General features: G+C 41.2%; 1 long non-coding RNA gene across 1 annotated transcript; it reads right to left on the bottom strand.

Annotated features, from left to right (window-relative positions):
- Positions 1 to 289: 289 nt before the first annotated feature.
- On the bottom strand, positions 290 to 14,543 carry LOC142494394 (uncharacterized). Its single transcript, XR_012801413.1, has 3 exons — positions 14,439 to 14,543; positions 691 to 851; positions 290 to 584 (listed from the first exon to the last, which is right to left on the bottom strand). It is a non-coding gene; the product is annotated as an uncharacterized LOC142494394 (long non-coding RNA).
- Positions 14,544 to 18,249: the final 3,706 nt, after the last annotated feature.

Raw genomic sequence — 18,249 nt, 5'->3', positions numbered from 1 at the left:
TATGTTCATTTATAGATGTTATGTTGTTATGTTAAATGCCTTTGACATGTAATGTAAATCAGATCACTTATTGTCACTGAAAATGAAGTTTATAAAGAGAACATGTATTGTGTGATGTAAACTATCATCTAGGAGTTGTGAGTTTTGAACAACCTTTCATTCATTCTTATTTCACACTGAGTCGAAACATATTTCTTAAGTGAAGGTACATTTTAATGTGACGACATAAAACTTATATAAATATGTTAGGTGTTACACTGTGATAACAACTATCATTATATAGTAAACCAGCAGACATTAGCATGCCATTTCATCATGTGTTCATTTATTTTTAGAACCTGATGTTGCCAAAGATACAGAAATTCTATCAAGTGAGCATGAACATGTTCCCAGTCAAAGAGTAACACAGTCAATTCCTCCTGCAAGTAACACATACTCAGCAATAGCAGCTTCTGAAGAAAGAATTGTTAGAGCAGAAAATCGTTGCCATTCAAATATGATGTCAGTGCACGAAAGGATGATAGCTCAGCAGGAAAAGGCGATATCACTATTGTCACATCTCCAGAGAATCTTCATCCAAGTTCCTAAAAAAATACAAAAAATAAACAACACATTAGAAGCAGTAGTTCTTCAGCTAAGCCAAGCTAATCACTTGAGAAGGACTGCAACAGCACAAGAATTCAACTTTACCCCATCAGAGGATGGATCATTAAATGCTGCTAGTTTTTCATCCCAGCCATCTGATCTTCATTCCCCACTTCGGGATGATACAGGTACATTAGCTGAAAGTTCTGTGCATGTCCCTCTCAACATCCAACCGCTGCCATCTGTTGACAATCAGGAACTGACACCTACAAAGGAGGCACCAAAAAGAAAGTTAGACAAATAATTACTAATAACCTGGTTTTGGAAACAAAGTAAAAAACAAAAACACGAAACGGAGCAAACATCAGTTGTACACTGTGTACCATCTGGTTCACAACTGCATATGCCCACACCCCCTGCCCCTGAAGTGTCACTGGCCAATCCCCTGCCCCTGAAGTGTCACTGGCCAATCCCCCTGCCCCTGAAGTGTCACTGGCCAATCCCCCTGCCCCTGAAGTGTCACTGGCCAATCCCCCTGCCCCTGAAGTGTCACTGGCCAATCCCCCTGCCCCTGAAGTGTCACTGGCCAATCCCCCTGCCCTTGAAGTGTTACTGGCCAATCCCCCTGCCCCTGAAGTGCCACAGGCCAGTGAAACTGGTTCAGTTTCGGTTAAAGTTGTTGCCAAAGCTAAAAGGCAAAAACAACAGACAACAAGCAGGCCTGTGACTCGGTCTCAAAAGGGAAAAAAACAATAAATTTTCACATTAAGTAAATCTGTATTTTGGCTTGTGATGTTTAATTTACATTATGTAATGAATATTGTATGTATGATCAAGACTTGTTGTTTCCAAACATTCAAGTATGTCCTTGTACACGTGAAGGTTTGGAAATGTTCACAGTCTGAATGAACGCATAATGTAAATAATATTTATGTATTAATCATCTGTTCAGTAATGGTCCAACACTACACAGTTTAAACGTTTACAGTAGCCGTTATTCACTTAGCTGGTTAACATAGTATCTGTGTGTGTTTGGTAGGTTATTTACGTGGCCATTGCATGTTAATATTATTCACATTCAAAATTAAGTAACTATCTATATAACTGCTTACATGTTACATTTCAGTTTACAGCAGAATTAACTGTAAAAGATTACTTACCTTCACCTTCCTTCAAGATTCTTAATGTTGGCATGTCATCATGTATGACTACTGGTTACAATAACATATATGTGAATGTGTATTAATATATATGTAGTATATATGGATATATGTACACACACACAGTATATATATATATATATATATATATATATATATATATATATATATATATATATATATATATATATATATATATATATATATATAGGTTCCTTACCGAGTAGATCCAGAATCCCAAGATCACGAGGCAAGAAGGAGACAGCACACTCAAAGGTACAAAAAGCAGCGTGTATTCAGTAGAAAAACCGGCACATAAACCTGACGTTTCGGTCCTTGACACAGGACCTTTCTCAAGGGAGTGCTAAAACATAATGACACCTGACAAACATATAAACCCACCACCCATTAACAAACAGATCCCTGATAGGCTAGACCATGATGTAAGACAGCTGTGAGCACTAGCTAATCAATTATGACATCAGCACTGAACGACAGTGGTCTCAGATGGCGTCTCATATATCATGCTGATCATTACTGCCTTAGGTAGCAGTGGCGCGCGTGCGCAATGTACATCGCAACTAAATAAATAAGGGGAATACCTAGAAGGCACAGGCATTCAATGCGTGTGTTAGTTTGCACAAAAAGGTCAACAGAGCATATCTGTGGAACATATCCTAACAATACATAATTGAAATAGCAGCTGTAGAGACTAACATTCAAATACCGGCGTCAACACTGGGAAACACCATGTCGGATGGCGTCAAACGTAACCAGTTAACCACCACTGCCAAACAACAATGGCGCGCATGCACAGCATACGTAACTGCAATGAGCTATGGAGAAATATCCTTAAAGACGCAAGCGACCAATGTGCACACAGTGCTGGCTCAAATAGGCAACCTAACACATGGGCAAAGCATCGCATATCATACCTAATTAAAGCGTCAAAAAGACACAAACAGCAACTTCAATCGCAATGTAAATAAAGCAAGCATGATAACGCATGCATGGCTAGCATGAGTTTAAAAAGCATAAATATAGAACAGGTGTCATAACATCAGGTAACCATAGTTAAGGAGGGAAAAATAACAAAATGAAAGGGACGGGAAGGGAAGTGTTACCATGGAGTCCCAAGACACATGGGGAGTGAGTGCATAAAAATGAGACAGAAAGACAGAGGACTGGACACAAGATGAAAGCAGAGGCATACTAATAAAGCATCACTATTAAATACAGTGGACATAAGGTGGATAGGGCAATAGAAAGGAGAATAAGCAACAAAACAGAAGAAAAATAGAAAAAAATTGCAAAAAATTACAGACACAACCAACAAAGAGCTAATGTGGTAGAACCACAAAAATGCAAAAAGTGTAAAAAATGCAGAAAAAATTGCAAAGATAATATAATGCACCAATACAAAAACAGAAAGTCAAAAGCAAAAAGCAAAAATGGCATAAAAATAAAGACAATGTGCAAAAAATGTCCCAAGTGTCAAGTTGAGTTTTTTTATCATATTAGATGAAGCATCCTAAGCGAAAATCTTCATTGAGACCGTGTGGTGACATTGTTCTTAGTTCATAAATCATTTTGGCCTCCAGTTGAAGCAGCAACTTATTCCTATCACCCCCACGTGAGGATTTATTGGCTTGTAGGATAGGCATACACTTCATTGTGGATAAACCATGCTTATATTGCCTGAAGTGACTTGCCACTGGAAGGTGTTGTAGGTCATCACCGTTGTCAGTATCCAACAAAGCTTTTCTAATGGTGGACCTATGAACGGCCATCCTTTCCTTAAATATCCGGCTTGTTTTCCCTATATAATAGAGTCCGCAGGGACATCTGATGAAATAAACTACAAACCGTGTCTCACAGTTAAAGTAAGATTTGATGGGAATTGGATACCCATTGTGTGGGTGGGAGAATGATTGTCCAGTCTGCATGAAGCTGCAATTGATGCAGCCATGGCATTTATACGTGCCAGGTTTCCTCCTAAGCCATGATGGAGTCGGTGTATATTTGCTCGATGGATCAGCCTGTACCAATGCGTCTCGAAGATTTCTACTACGATGATAACACATACGTGGCGGTGCTTTGCACAATTGGCCAATTTGATTATCATTGCTTAGGATATGCCAATTCTTGCGAATATTTCGCTTAATGTAATTAGAAGCTGTTGAGTAGGTACTGCTGATGTTGATGCATTGATCTCCATTACTGGCTGTACGTGGTAGAAGGAGAGATTCCCTCTTAACGGCCTGAACTCTTTTTAAGGCCGCATCAATCTCCGTTCTAGGGTAACCCCGATCCATGAACCTTTGGGCCATTTTGAAAAGTGAGGCTTCAACAAGTGAGGGATCACTGGTGATACGCTTGACCCTCAGCATTTGTGAATAAGGGAGGCCACGTTTGAGTGGCTCAGGGTGGTGGCTGGTGGCATAGAGTAAGGAGTTTTTATCAGTGGGTTTTTGGAAGATCGCAGTCTCCAATTTGCCATCCTTTTTATAAATCATCGTGTCCAAGAAAGTGATACTGTCCATGCTTTTAGTGACAGTGAAACGGATCGTGGATGGAATCAGATTCAAGTATGTAACAAACTGTGAAAGCTCTCCCTCTGAGCCTCCCCAAATGAGGAAGATATCGTCGATATAGCGTACATAGTGCTTAATGTATGTTGAAAGGGGGGCATCACCTAGAATATGTACTTGTTCGTAGCTGTTCATGAACAGGTTAGCATACGAAGGTGCCATATTTGATCCCATCGCCGTCCCAGTGAGCTGTACTGTAGATAGAAATCACGTTCAAAACGAAAGAAGTTCTTATGTAGAATGATATCTACTAGCTGCAAAATATATTCTGTGGGAGGACCATCATGGTTGGTGATCATGGAATAATGCTCCCGAATGGCATCCAATCCTTCCACGTGTGGGATATTCGTGTAAAGACTGGTGACATCCAGTGTCACCAGCAACATATCAGACGTGTCAAATGTGATCTTAACCAGTTGGTTAATAAAATCTGTAGTGTCTTTAATGTACGATCTCATATTGACCACCAACGGTTGTAGTAAGTGATCAACGTACTGGGATAAGGGTTGACACAAGGACCCCATCGCTGCTATGATGGGTCTACCAGGTGGATTCTGGCTAGATTTGTGTACTTTTGGGAGTACATAAATAACTGGTATCACTGGATGATACTGTGTTAGGAAGGATCCGATTTCTTCAGAAATCCATGCGTTGCTAACTCCCAATTGGATAATGGAGTCAATTTCACGCTTATAGATCATTGTAGGGTCACCATAAAGTTTTAAGTAGTAATAAGGGTCCCCAAGTTGTCTCATGATCTCATTCCTATAATCAATGTAGTTCAAAATCACAATGTCCCAACCTTTGTCAGCAGGTTTTATTATGATATCATCATTAGCCTGGAGTGTTTTGATGGCTTGTTTTTCCTCAACAGACAGATTGGAAAAACTCCTCTTATGGTTCTTGATATGATGTCTAGTTTCACTACCTACTAATCCCATAAAGGTCGTTATGCTGTGATTAGTGACTACTGGGTCGAAAGAACTCTTGTTCTTGAATTTATGTATAGCCGTGTTAGATGAAAGGATGCTGGAGTGTGCTGTCTCAGTCCTGGAAAAAAAGTCTTTAAGACGTAGTTGTCGATCCAATTTAAATAAGTCTACTTCCCAGTAAAATGGATTTTGACAATTGGTCGGCACATATGAGAGGCCTTTCTGGAGGACACTTAGCTCAGCTGAAGTAAGTTGATGGGAGGAAAGATTAAAAATTACCTCCTCCTTGTGCGTCCTCTCCCCCGCTTTGAATCCCGTTCCAGATATCTTCTGCTTCCTGCCCCCTCGCCTGATCTTTCTCCCACGTCTGAGTCTGGTATCGGTGGTCTGAGCGCCATTCCAGTGCTGTCTCCTAAAAAAGGATCCCTTGATGCATTCTCGGGTGTATCAGAGGCATCTGTATCACTGGTGATATAACCTGTGTGTTGTTTTTGAGATTTTTTTGAACGTGAGTAGCTTCTCTTATAGCCACCACGACCAATCCCTGGTTCACTAAGCCCAAGGAGCCACCTATAGACACGTTTATCCTGATAATCACCTTTCACCTGCTTGAGTTTTTCACGTTTATATGCGGTGAGGGTATCACGATAAGAGTCAAGTGTTGTTTGTATTTTGGTGGTCCAATCGGTAGATGTATCGGAAGCTAATGTAACAGCATGTTGGTCTGTAATGATTGCTATTTCGTTCTTTAAACGTGCCATTTCTTTGCTTGATTGTTGAATAACTAAAATCATGAGGTCAAATGAACATTTATTAAGAATACCAACCCATTTTTTGCAAAATTCAGGGTCAGTACGACCTATTGTGGGTTGGTTCTTAATGCGAAATCCCCTTGGGATCAACTTTTCTCTGTGGTAGTGCGACAGAGTGACCCCATGTAGATAATAGTCAACATCCCTCATTTTCAATTTAGACATCTGGTGCCTTGTCACACCCTAATGCCTCCTCAAAGGTATCAGTAAACCTTATTTTTGCAATCTCGGCCTCACTATAGCTGACACTCTCTGAGATAGATGATAAAATCCCGGACATGTCCGTAAAGTCCTCCATCTTTATTAAAATCACTATGTAATAAATATAGATGAAAATCTGAATGGTATCAAAAAACAGAGGCGGTTTCCTAAGCAAAACAGAAACCACCAGGGTAATTGAATCGGGTGCACATCTCATAAAGTCATGACATAAAAATAAACAGATGGCACACACATATGTGGTAAAAAGGTGCTTGTCCCATACAGGTAAAGTATAGATAGGTTCCTTACCGAGTAGATCCAGGATCCCAAGATCACGAGGCAAGAAGGAGACAGCACACTCAAAGGTACAAAAAGCAGCGTGTATTCAGTAGAAAAACCGGCACATAAACCCAAAAATAAGGTTTACTGATACCTTTGAGGAGGCATTAGGGTGTGACAAGGCACCAGATGTCTATAATGAGCTTATTAAATTGAAAAAGAGGGATGTTGACTATTATCTACATGGGGTCACTCTGTCTCACTACCACAGAGAAAAGTTGATCCCAAGGGGATTTCGCATTAAGAACCAACCCACAATAGGTCGTACTGACCCTGAATTTTGCAAAAAAATGGGTTGGTATTCTTAATAAATGTTCATTTGACCTCATGATTTTAGTTATTCAACAATCAAGCAAAGAAATGGCACGTTTAAAGAACGAAATAGCAATCATTACAGACCAACATGCTGTTACATTAGCTTCCGATACATCTACCGATTGGACCACCAAAATACAAACAACACTTGACTCTTATCGTGATACCCTCACCGCATATAAACGTGAAAAACTCAAGCAGGTGAAAAGTGATTATCAGGATAAACGTGTCTATAGGTGGCTCCTTGGGCTTAGTGAACCAGGGATTGGTCGTGGTGGCTATAAGAGAAGCTACTCACGTTCAAAAAAATCTCAAAAACAACACACAGGTTATATCACCAGTGATACAGATGCCTCTGATACACCCGAGAATGCATCAAGGGATCCTTTTTTAGGAGACAGCACTGGAATGGCGCTCAGACCACCGATACCAGACTCAGACGTGGGAGAAAGATCAGGCGAGGGGGCAGGAAGCAGAAGATATCTGGAACGGGATTCAAAGCGGGGGAGAGGACGCACAAGGAGGAGGTAATTTTTAATCTTTCCTCCCATCAACTTACTTCAGCTGAGCTAAGTGTCCTCCAGAAAGGCCTCTCATATGTGCCGACCAATTGTCAAAATCCATTTTACTGGGAAGTAGACTTATTTAAATTGGATCGACAACTACGTCTTAAAGACTTTTTTTCCAGGACTGAGACAGCACACTCCAACATCCTTTCATCTAACACGGCTATACATAAATTCAAGAACAAGAGTTCTTTCGACCCAGTAGTCACTAATCACAGCATAACGACCTTTATGGGATTAGTAGGTAGTGAAACTAGACATCATATCAAGAACCATAAGAGGAGTTTTTCCAATCTGTCTGTTGAGGAAAAACAAGCCATCAAAACACTCCAGGCTAATGATGATATCATAATAAAACCTGCTGACAAAGGTTGGGACATTGTGATTTTGAACTACATTGATTATAGGAATGAGATCATGAGACAATTTGGGGACCCTTATTACTACTTAAAACTTTATGGTGACCCTACAATGATCTATAAGCGTGAAATTGACTCCATTATCCAATTGGGAGTTAGCAACGCATGGATTTCTGAAGAAATCGGATCCTTCCTAACACAGTGTCATCCAGTGATACCAGTTATTTATGTACTCCCAAAAGTACACAAATCTAGCCAGAATCCACCTGGTAGACCCATCATAGCAGCGATGGGGTCCTTGTGTCAACCCTTATCCCAGTACGTTGATCACTTACTACAACCGTTGGTGGTCAATATGAGATCGTACATTAAAGACACTACAGATTTTATTAACCAACTGGTTAAGATCACATTTGACACGTCTGATATGTTGCTGGTGACACTGGATGTCACCAGTCTTTACACGAATATCCCACACGTGGAAGGATTGGATGCCATTCGGGAGCATTATTCCATGATCACCAACCATGATGGTCCTCCCACAGAATATATTTTGCAGCTAGTAGATATCATTCTACATAAGAACTTCTTTCGTTTTGAACGTGATTTCTATCTACAGTACAGCTCACTGGGACGGCGATGGGATCAAATATGGCACCTTCGTATGCTAACCTGTTCATGAACAGCTACGAACAAGTACATATTCTAGGTGATGCCCCCCTTTCAACATACATTAAGCACTATGTACGCTATATCGACGATATCTTCCTCATTTGGGGAGGCTCAGAGGGAGAGCTTTCACAGTTTGTTACATACTTGAATCTGATTCCATCCACGATCCGTTTCACTGTCACTAAAAGCATGGACAGTATCACTTTCTTGGACACGATGATTTATAAAAAGGATGGCAAATTGGAGACTGCGATCTTCCAAAAACCCACTGATAAAAACTCCTTACTCTATGCCACCAGCCACCACCCTGAGCCACTCAAACGTGGCCTCCCTTATTCACAAATGCTGAGGGTCAAGCGTATCACCAGTGATCCCTCACTTGTTGAAGCCTCACTTTTCAAAATGGCCCAAAGGTTCATGGATCGGGGTTACCCTAGAACGGAGATTGATGCGGCCTTAAAAAGAGTTCAGGCCGTTAAGAGGGAATCTCTCCTTCTACCACGTACAGCCATTAATGGAGATCAATGCATCAACATCAGCAGTACCTACTCAACAGCTTCTAATTACATTAAGCGAAATATTCGCAAGAATTGGCATATCCTAAGCAATGATAATCAAATTGGCCAATTGTTATCGTCGTGGTAGAAATCTTCGAGACGCATTGGTACAGGCTGATCCATCGAGCAAATATACACCGACTCCATCATGGCTTAGGAGGAAACCTGGCACGTATAAATGCCATGGCTGCATCAATTGCAGCTTCATGCAGACTGGACAATCATTCTCCCACCCACACAATGGGTATCCAATTCCCATCAAATCTTACATTAACTGTGAGACACGGTTTGTAGTTTATTTCATCAGATGTCCCTGCGGACTCTATTATATAGGGAAAACAAGCCGGATGTTTAAGGAAGTGATGGCCGTTCATAGGTCCACCATTAGAAAAGCTTTGTTGGATACTGACAACGGTGATGACCTACAACACCTTCCAGTGGCAAGACACTTCAGGCAATATAAGCATGGTTTATCCACAATGAAGTGTATGCCTATCCTACAAGCCAATAAATCCTCACGTGGGGGTGATAGGAATAAGTTGCTGCTTCAACTGGAGGCCAAAATGATTTATGAACTAAGAACAATGTCACCACACGTTCTCAATGAAGATTTTCGCTTAGGATGCTTCATCTAATATGATAAAAAAACTCAACTTGACACTTGGGACATTTTTTGCACATTGTCTTTATTTTTATGCCATTTTTGCTTTTTGCTTTTGACTTTCTGTTTTTGTATTGGTGCATTATATTATCTTTGCAATTTTTTCTGCATTTTTTACACTTTTTGCATTTTTGTGGTTCTACCACATTAGCTCTTTGTTGGTTGTGTCTGTAATTTTTTGCAATTTTTTTCTATTTTTCTTCTGTTTTGTTGCTTATTCTCCTTTCTATTGCCCTATCAACCTTATGTCCACTGTATTTAATAGTGATGCTTTATTAGTATGCCTCTGCTTTCATCTTGTGTCCAGTCCTCTGTCTTTCTGTCTCATTTTTATGCACTCACTCCCCATGTGTCTTGGGACTCCATGGTAACACTTCCCTTCCCGTCCCTTTCATTTTGTTATTTTTCCCTCCTTAACTATGGTTACCTGATGTTATGACACCTGTTCTATATTTATGCTTTTTAAACTCATGCTAGCCATGCATGCGTTATCATGCTTGCTTTATTTACATTGCGATTGAAGTTGCTGTTTGTGTCTTTTTGACGCTTTAATTAGGTATGATATGCGATGCTTTGCCCATGTGTTAGGTTGCCTATTTGAGCCAGCACTGTGTGCACATTGGTCGCTTGCGTCTTTAAGGATATTTCTCCATAGCTCATTGCAGTTACGTATGCTGTGCATGCGCGCCATTGTTGTTTGGCAGTGGTGGTTAACTGGTTACGTTTGACGCCATCCGACATGGTGTTTCCCAGTGCTGACGCCGGTATTTGAATGTTAGTCTCTACAGCTGCTATTTCAATTATGTATTGTTAGGATATGTTCCACAGATATGCTCTGTTGAACTTTTTGTGCAAACTAACACACGCATTGAATGCCTGTGCCTTCTAGGTATTCCCCTTATTTATTTTTGCTTTTGACTTTCTGTTTTTGTATTGGTGCATTATATTATCTTTGCAATTTTTTCTGCATTTTTTACACTTTTTGCATTTTTGTGGTTCTACCACATTAGCTCTTTGTTGGTTGTGTCTGTAATTTTTTGCAATTTTTTTCTATTTTTCTTCTGTTTTGTTGCTTATTCTCCTTTCTATTGCCCTATCCACCTTATGTCCACTGTATTTAATAGTGATGCTTTATTAGTATGCCTCTGCTTTCATCTTGTGTCCAGTCCTCTGTCTTTCTGTCTCATTTTTATGCACTCACTCCCCATGTGTCTTGGGACTCCATGGTAACACTTCCCTTCCCGTCCCTTTCATTTTGTTATTTTTCCCTCCTTAACTATGGTTACCTGATGTTATGACACCTGTTCTATATTTATGCTTTTTAAACTCATGCTAGCCATGCATGCGTTATCATGCTTGCTTTATTTACATTGCGATTGAAGTTGCTGTTTGTGTCTTTTTGACGCTTTAATTAGGTATGATATGCGATGCTTTGCCCATGTGTTAGGTTGCCTATTTGAGCCAGCACTGTGTGCACATTGGTCGCTTGCGTCTTTAAGGATATTTCTCCATAGCTCATTGCAGTTACGTATGCTGTGCATGCGCGCCATTGTTGTTTGGCAGTGGTGGTTAACTGGTTACGTTTGACGCCATCCGACATGGTGTTTCCCAGTGCTGACGCCGGTATTTGAATGTTAGTCTCTACAGCTGCTATTTCAATTATGTATTGTTAGGATATGTTCCACAGATATGCTCTGTTGAACTTTTTGTGCAAACTAACACACGCATTGAATGCCTGTGCCTTCTAGGTATTCCCCTTATTTATTTAGTTGCGATGTACATTGCGCACGCGCGCCACTGCTACCTAAGGCAATAATGATCAGCATGATATATGAGACGCCATCTGAGACCACTGTCGTTCAGTGCTGATGTCATAATTGATTAGCTAGTGCTCACAGCTGTCTTACATCATGGTCTAGCCTATCAGGGATCTGTTTGTTAATGGGTGGTGGGTATATATGTTTGTCAGGTGTCATTATGTATTAGCACTCCCTTGAGAAAGGTCTGTGTCAAGGACCGAAACGTCGGGTTTATGTGCCGGTTTTTCTACTGAATACACGCTGCTTTTTGTACCTTTGAGTGTGCTGTCTCCTTCTTGCCTCGTGATCTTGGGATCCTGTATCTACTCGGTAAGGAACCTATCTATACTTTACCTGTATGGGACAAGCACCTTTTTATCACATATGTGTGTGCCATCTGTTTATTTTTATATATATATATATATATATATATATATATATATATATATATATATACAGGTAAACACAGTTATAACGCGCCTCGTTATACCGCGATTCGGTTATGACGCGGTTTTCCCGTGGATCCCGTTTAAAAAAAAAAAAATTACATTTAAAATTTTCCTTTTTTTTTTGCACACTGCACACACTGCACACACTCTCACTGCACACACTGCACACACACTGCTCACTGCACACACACTGCTCACTGCACACACACTGCTCATTGCTCACACTGCACACACTGCTCACACTGACACACACTGCTCATTGCTCACACTGCACACACTGACACACTGCTCATTGCTCACACTGCACACTGCACACACACTGCTCACACTGACACACACTGCACACTGCACACACACTGCTCACACTGACACACACTGCACACCTTTCACATTGCACACTGCACACACACACACACACACACAGCAAGGTAACCCAACCTCTGCGGTGCCTCTTCAACATTAACCCCCTCACAGCCAGGGGAAAGGGTGTCTGAGCATCCGGTGTGTCCCCCTCCCCTCTCACTGCCTGTGTGCTCCTGTGTCAGTGCCCTGGATGAGCCCCCGCAGTATGCCCGGGCTGTGTGTGTTTTTTTGCTATACCGCGGACGGAGTAGGACATTCCGGATCCGTGAGTTATTTCATTCATTATAATGCTGAGCCTAGTGTGATAGCAGGTTATTTGGTTGATTGTGGGGTTTGGACAGTTCGGCACCCTGTGGGTCCTTCGGAGCTGTTCATTCCCTTCTCCTCACCCCCTCTCGGTGCTATTAATCCACTACTAAAATGGCTCGCAACTCCAAGTTTATTCCAGAACATTTATACAGCTCCTGGATTGACAATGCATTGATTTATGACGGATAATATATAGCAATATTGCTTTCCTTTGCTTTTGGTCTAGAGCCCCGGTTCAGGGATCATCTCCCATTCCTTACTGTCAGTATTATATGACCTGAGTACCAGCCGGAGCAGAGACCGGGGCGCCCGCTGCACACTGCACCATGAGCAGAAGCGCTCTGTGCCTCAGTGGCTACAAGAGATAACAAGCTAATATGTCGTTTCAAATTAATTTATTTTTAATTTCTAGTGATGCAAGATAGAAAGACGCGTGCTGAAACGTGCCCTCCCCTGTGACGTCACAGACAGTCGTTTGTCTTTGCAAAATCTAGCAGACCGTTTGTGACAGGCTTTTTATTCAATACTCGTTTTGGTTCAAAAATCATCAGGGGGGATACAGAGCCATATTAAACCTAAAAGGGTCAGTCGTTTGTTTAAGGACTCGGCACTTCAAAATGGAGTCCTTAAAGGAGGTCATATCAGTGGTACTATTTGCCGCACGACACAGGAGATTCAAACTGTCATTTTATTTCCCATGGAAGGAATTGAACGCTGATACCTTTACTGGTAAGTATCTCCAAAACCAGGGCATCCCTGGTGCTGAAAATGGTATATAGTTCAGCTCTGGCAACCCATTGGTTTCCATCCTTTAAGCCCTCTGGTACCACAGCTCCTCTGATAAATCGCCATCACATGATCGGGGTGTCACTTAATCCGGAAACAGAAGAGGAGTCCTTATCTTCCATTCGCACAGCGCTATCGCCCCCCGGAAACCAAGCACGAAAATGGCACAACATAGCCACTACATCATGGGACATCATGGGACCCCTGGAGTGCCACACCCCATAACGTAGTAGCTATGTTCCTGGGGTTCCCAGAGGGTAAAAGATTCCTTCAGTGTATTGTACTGTGGGGCGTCTGTTTTCACCTCGTTGGAACCGGAGGGACATCCCCCTCCCATCTCCTGTCCCACTGCCTGTCCCGCGGTGACAGGGGGAAGCGGGGACTGGAGGGACATCCCCGCTCCCATCTCCTGTCCCGCGGCCTGTCCCGCGGTGACAGGGGGAAGCGGGGACCGGAGGGACATCCCCGCTCCCATCTCCTGTCCCGCGGGATGAATATGCGCTAAAGCGGCGGCCATTTTTTTCCCGCGACCCCGTTAGTAACGCGGTGGTCTCGGGGTGGACCCCGAGGACCGCGTTATAACAGGGTTTACCTGTATATATATATATATGTATATATATACATATATATATATAGAGAGAGAGTGAGATTTTTATGAAAAGATACATATGATGCTTTCTTGTTGTAACACAGTATTGTAATAAAACAGGCCTTGTGTTAGTGACATATACATGTTCTCACACTTTATAACAATATGGGCCTAAGATTATGAAGCACATAATTCACTCACCTAGATTAAACTTGTAATATGTTTTATCCAAGGCCTACTTACTTGCATCAATAGGTTCAGTGTAGAACTATATTAAATATATATATTATATTTTTTTAACACTACATGCCTTGCTGCCTCAGAAAAGGCCTTGTTTGCTCTTAACGACTAATTGGACACAGGTGACTCTAATAGGCCCTCAAACATACTCACCCTGTAATGTTTAACCCAGTGTTTCCCAAACTGTGCGCCGCGGCGCCCTGGTGCGCCGCAGCTTGGCTAGAGGGGCGCCGCGATCAGGGCTGCCAGCAGCAGGAAACAAGGGCTGCTAGCTAATTTAAAAAAAAAAAAAAAAAACCTCCGAGGGGAAGCGGAGGAGCGGTCACGTGACTGCTCCCATCCAATGGGGCTGCAACCTGCCCTGCATTGCAACTACAGAGCCACCGGCATTGCAACTACAGAGCCACCAGACAGAGGCAGCACCAAGGTGTGTGTGTGTGTGTGTGTGTGTGTGTGTGTGTATATACTGTATGTGTTGTGTGTGTGTATATATATATATATATATATATATATATATATATATATATATATATATATATATATATATATATATATATATATATATATATATTATATACATATATAATATATACAATGAGGGTCTGCGCTCGTGTGTGGAAAGCCAGAAATACTGGATATATAAAATTAATTGAACTGGTAATAGATCATAAATACATCAACATATTATTAATGAATTAATATAATGATATACCAATACAATATATCCTAAATATTGAAATTAATTAATATACCAAAAGTGCACTGTGAATGTCTGATATAAAAAAAAAAAGCTAAAAACAAACAATTATATAAAAAAATGTGTGTGGTGCTGTGAACTTTGCCTTAATCTGCGCAATGCAGATAGTCCTTTAGAGTCCAACAAATTAGTCCAATAATTGGGGAGTGACAGTAGCACTATTAGGACCAACAGGCAGCTTCTTAAAAGGGCACAACGACCTCCCTCTCCACCTGCATAGAAAAATATAAGAAAAAAAGCGCCAAATCCTAGTGCATTACTGTGCAAAATCGATATATTTAATTCCCAAAAATCTCAATAAAAATGAACTCACAAACATAAAACATTTAAAAGCATTGTATGAGTAATACTCATGCTCCTAGGACCAGGAAACGCTGCTTTGCTGCTGTAGTCCCTCTGTGACTCCACTTGAACAGAATGCTGCCTCCGTTGTTCACTGCCTGCAGGAACTGACGTATCAGGCACTCCACGATGGTCTCTCCCCCGGTGCACACCAAACAGTTGATCTTTAGTTCCCACCGGGGACGGTAGATGCCGCGGACCAGCGGATGACGTCACGGGAATCGTCCAGGATACCAGACATCCCACAGTGCGGGAACACTCCTCACAACGCAGAAAAAGAAGCAGCGAGGAAGAAGATCTGGGCAGCGTGAACAAAGAAAGAAGGAAGGCAGACTAAGGACATTGATGCCGGAGAGTCACGGTATTTTCAACCTATCAAGTTTTGTATTGTCAGCACATCATACCGCACTCCTCTCTAAAGGTCTTTCCTTTGCACCTAGTAGTTCACCTAAAAAATTCAATTTATTTGTAGATTTAAATAAATATATTAGGAAGGTCACACTTATGAGATTTTTCACTATGAAGGGCAGAGAGAAGGAGGAGATATTCAGTTCTCAAGAGATGGATTGTATTAAAGCCATGACTTCACTCCTGGCAGATGGCTCTGACTTAGCTGACTTTGATGCAAACTGTGGCCAAAATTTGGACATCTTTACACAACATACTACACATCTGAATGATGTTGTACTGGATACTGTAGATAATTTGGAAGATCCAGTATTGTCTTCCTCCACTGTTGCTGAAACTACCTCTGTAGAATCTTCAATAGGTAATATTAAACATTCACCTTTTATCCCAAAATCTACCTTCTTTCCCTATCAAGCTAAGGGGGGGTTCATTGATACTTTTTACACACTGGTACTGAAAGACTTTGAATCCCTCTGTCAAAACACACCTACATTACATAATAGGAATTTACACAAAAACGAACTACAGGCTCTAAAAGAGTTGAGCAAAGAGAGTGAAATTGTAATAAGACAGGCAGACAAAGGGGGCGGAATAGTGCTTCAAGATAAGAGTGTATACATAGCAGAAGCAAATCGTCTGTTAGGTGATGTGAAGTCATATATACCTCTAAAAAGAGACCCAATGGACATCTATCAAAAGGATCTCAAAATATTCCTCCTACTGCACCGACACACTTTATTCGAGCAAATACCTAGTATGTACCTGGCAGATACCTGGAATGCGCCACTCCTCACCTCTGACAAGCCCCGTTGCGTTTGCCTTTCCAGCCTGGGTTCATGCCTGGCTGACGGGCGGCTAATCTGTTAAATGATAATGATTAGGATTTAATAGGCTGCAATGCTTCGCGTGTCTACCAGATGGCATAAATTCATGAATTGTAATGCAGTATATATATATATACTGTGCAGTATTGCAGCCAGCGGGAATAAAATGCTTCAATCCCTGCTTGGAAAATACCTCAATGCACTCGGGCAGAAAACAGTCACAAACCTCAATACACCCGGGTATACCCGAATTCGTGGGACTAGCCGAGCTCGAATAAAGTGTGTCGCCAGTGTAGATGCAAAACATGAGGGAATCATCACACAGGCAGAATTTGATTTCTTATTCAAACGAAACCCTAGAACACCGGTGTTCTACCACATACCCAAGATACACAAAGATACCATTAACCCACCAGGGAGACCTATTGTCTCTGGGGTGGAGTCTATGACGTCCAGCGTGTCCCAGTATGTTGACCATTTTTTACAACCTATGGTGGTCAAGTTAAGATCACATATTAGGGACACGCTGCATGTTATAGACTCAATCTCAGGGATAACTTGGAAATCTACTTACATTTGGGCCACATGTGATGTGGCCTCTCTGTATACATGTATTGGTCATACAAAGGGAGTGGCAGCAATAGCACATTATTTGGAAAAGGACAATCTTATAAACAAAGCACAGAGAGAGTTCATTTTAAATGCTATCCTGTTCATTCTGGAACATAATTATTTTTTATTTGGAGATGATTACTATCTACAGATCTGTGGAACGGCTATGGGCACCCGCTTTGCCCCCAGCTATGCAAACCTATACATGGGCCTATGGGAGGACACTCATGTGTGGGGTAATGCTAGGCTGGGGGCTGGCTTGGTGTACTATGGCCGTTTCATAGACGACCTGATTTTTATCTGGGACGGTGAACAGGAGGCATTGAGTGAGATTCTAACAGCATTTAATGACAATCAGATGGATTTGAGGTTTACTTTTGATATAAATAAACACAATATTAACTTTTTGGATTTAGAACTAATGGTGAACAACAAGAACGAAATTGTAACAAAAACATTTTTCAAAAAAGTATCCACAAATGCATACCTACATTCTAATAGCAACCACTACCACAAGTGGTTGGAGAACGTCCCCAGGGGCCAATTTCTCAGAATCAGGAGGAATTGTTCTCTTGATTCTGACTACTTGGTCCAGGGGGACGCTCTTGTAAAAAAGTTTGTGGCCAAAGGTTACAATCACCATAAGGTCCTGGAAACTTTTAAACAAGTGGGTAAACTAGATAGACAAGAACTTTTAGACCAGTCAAAAGGCAATATAATTTCAAGAAAAAATAAAAAGAGGCAGACAAGGGACAAGAATGAGATCACTGTCCCTCAATTTATAACACAATTTAATTGTTCTTCACAAAAAATTAAAAATATATTAAACAAACACTGGGGGATTTTGCTTAATGACCCAATCATAGGCAAAAATCTACCACCCAAAATACCGGTGATATTTCAGAAGGCAAGAAATATAAAATCAATCGTGGCACCCAGTAGACTGAAAAAATTCAGAAATGCTGTACAAACAAATAAGAACGCTAAAAATGGTAACTTCCTGTGCAATCGCTCAAGATGC

Source organism: Ascaphus truei, chromosome 5, assembly GCF_040206685.1.
Source record: "Ascaphus truei isolate aAscTru1 chromosome 5, aAscTru1.hap1, whole genome shotgun sequence".
Classification (NCBI taxonomy): Eukaryota; Metazoa; Chordata; class Amphibia; order Anura; family Ascaphidae; genus Ascaphus; species Ascaphus truei.
Note: the sequence above shows the minus strand (reverse complement) of the source record. Positions and strands in the feature narration are given on the sequence as shown.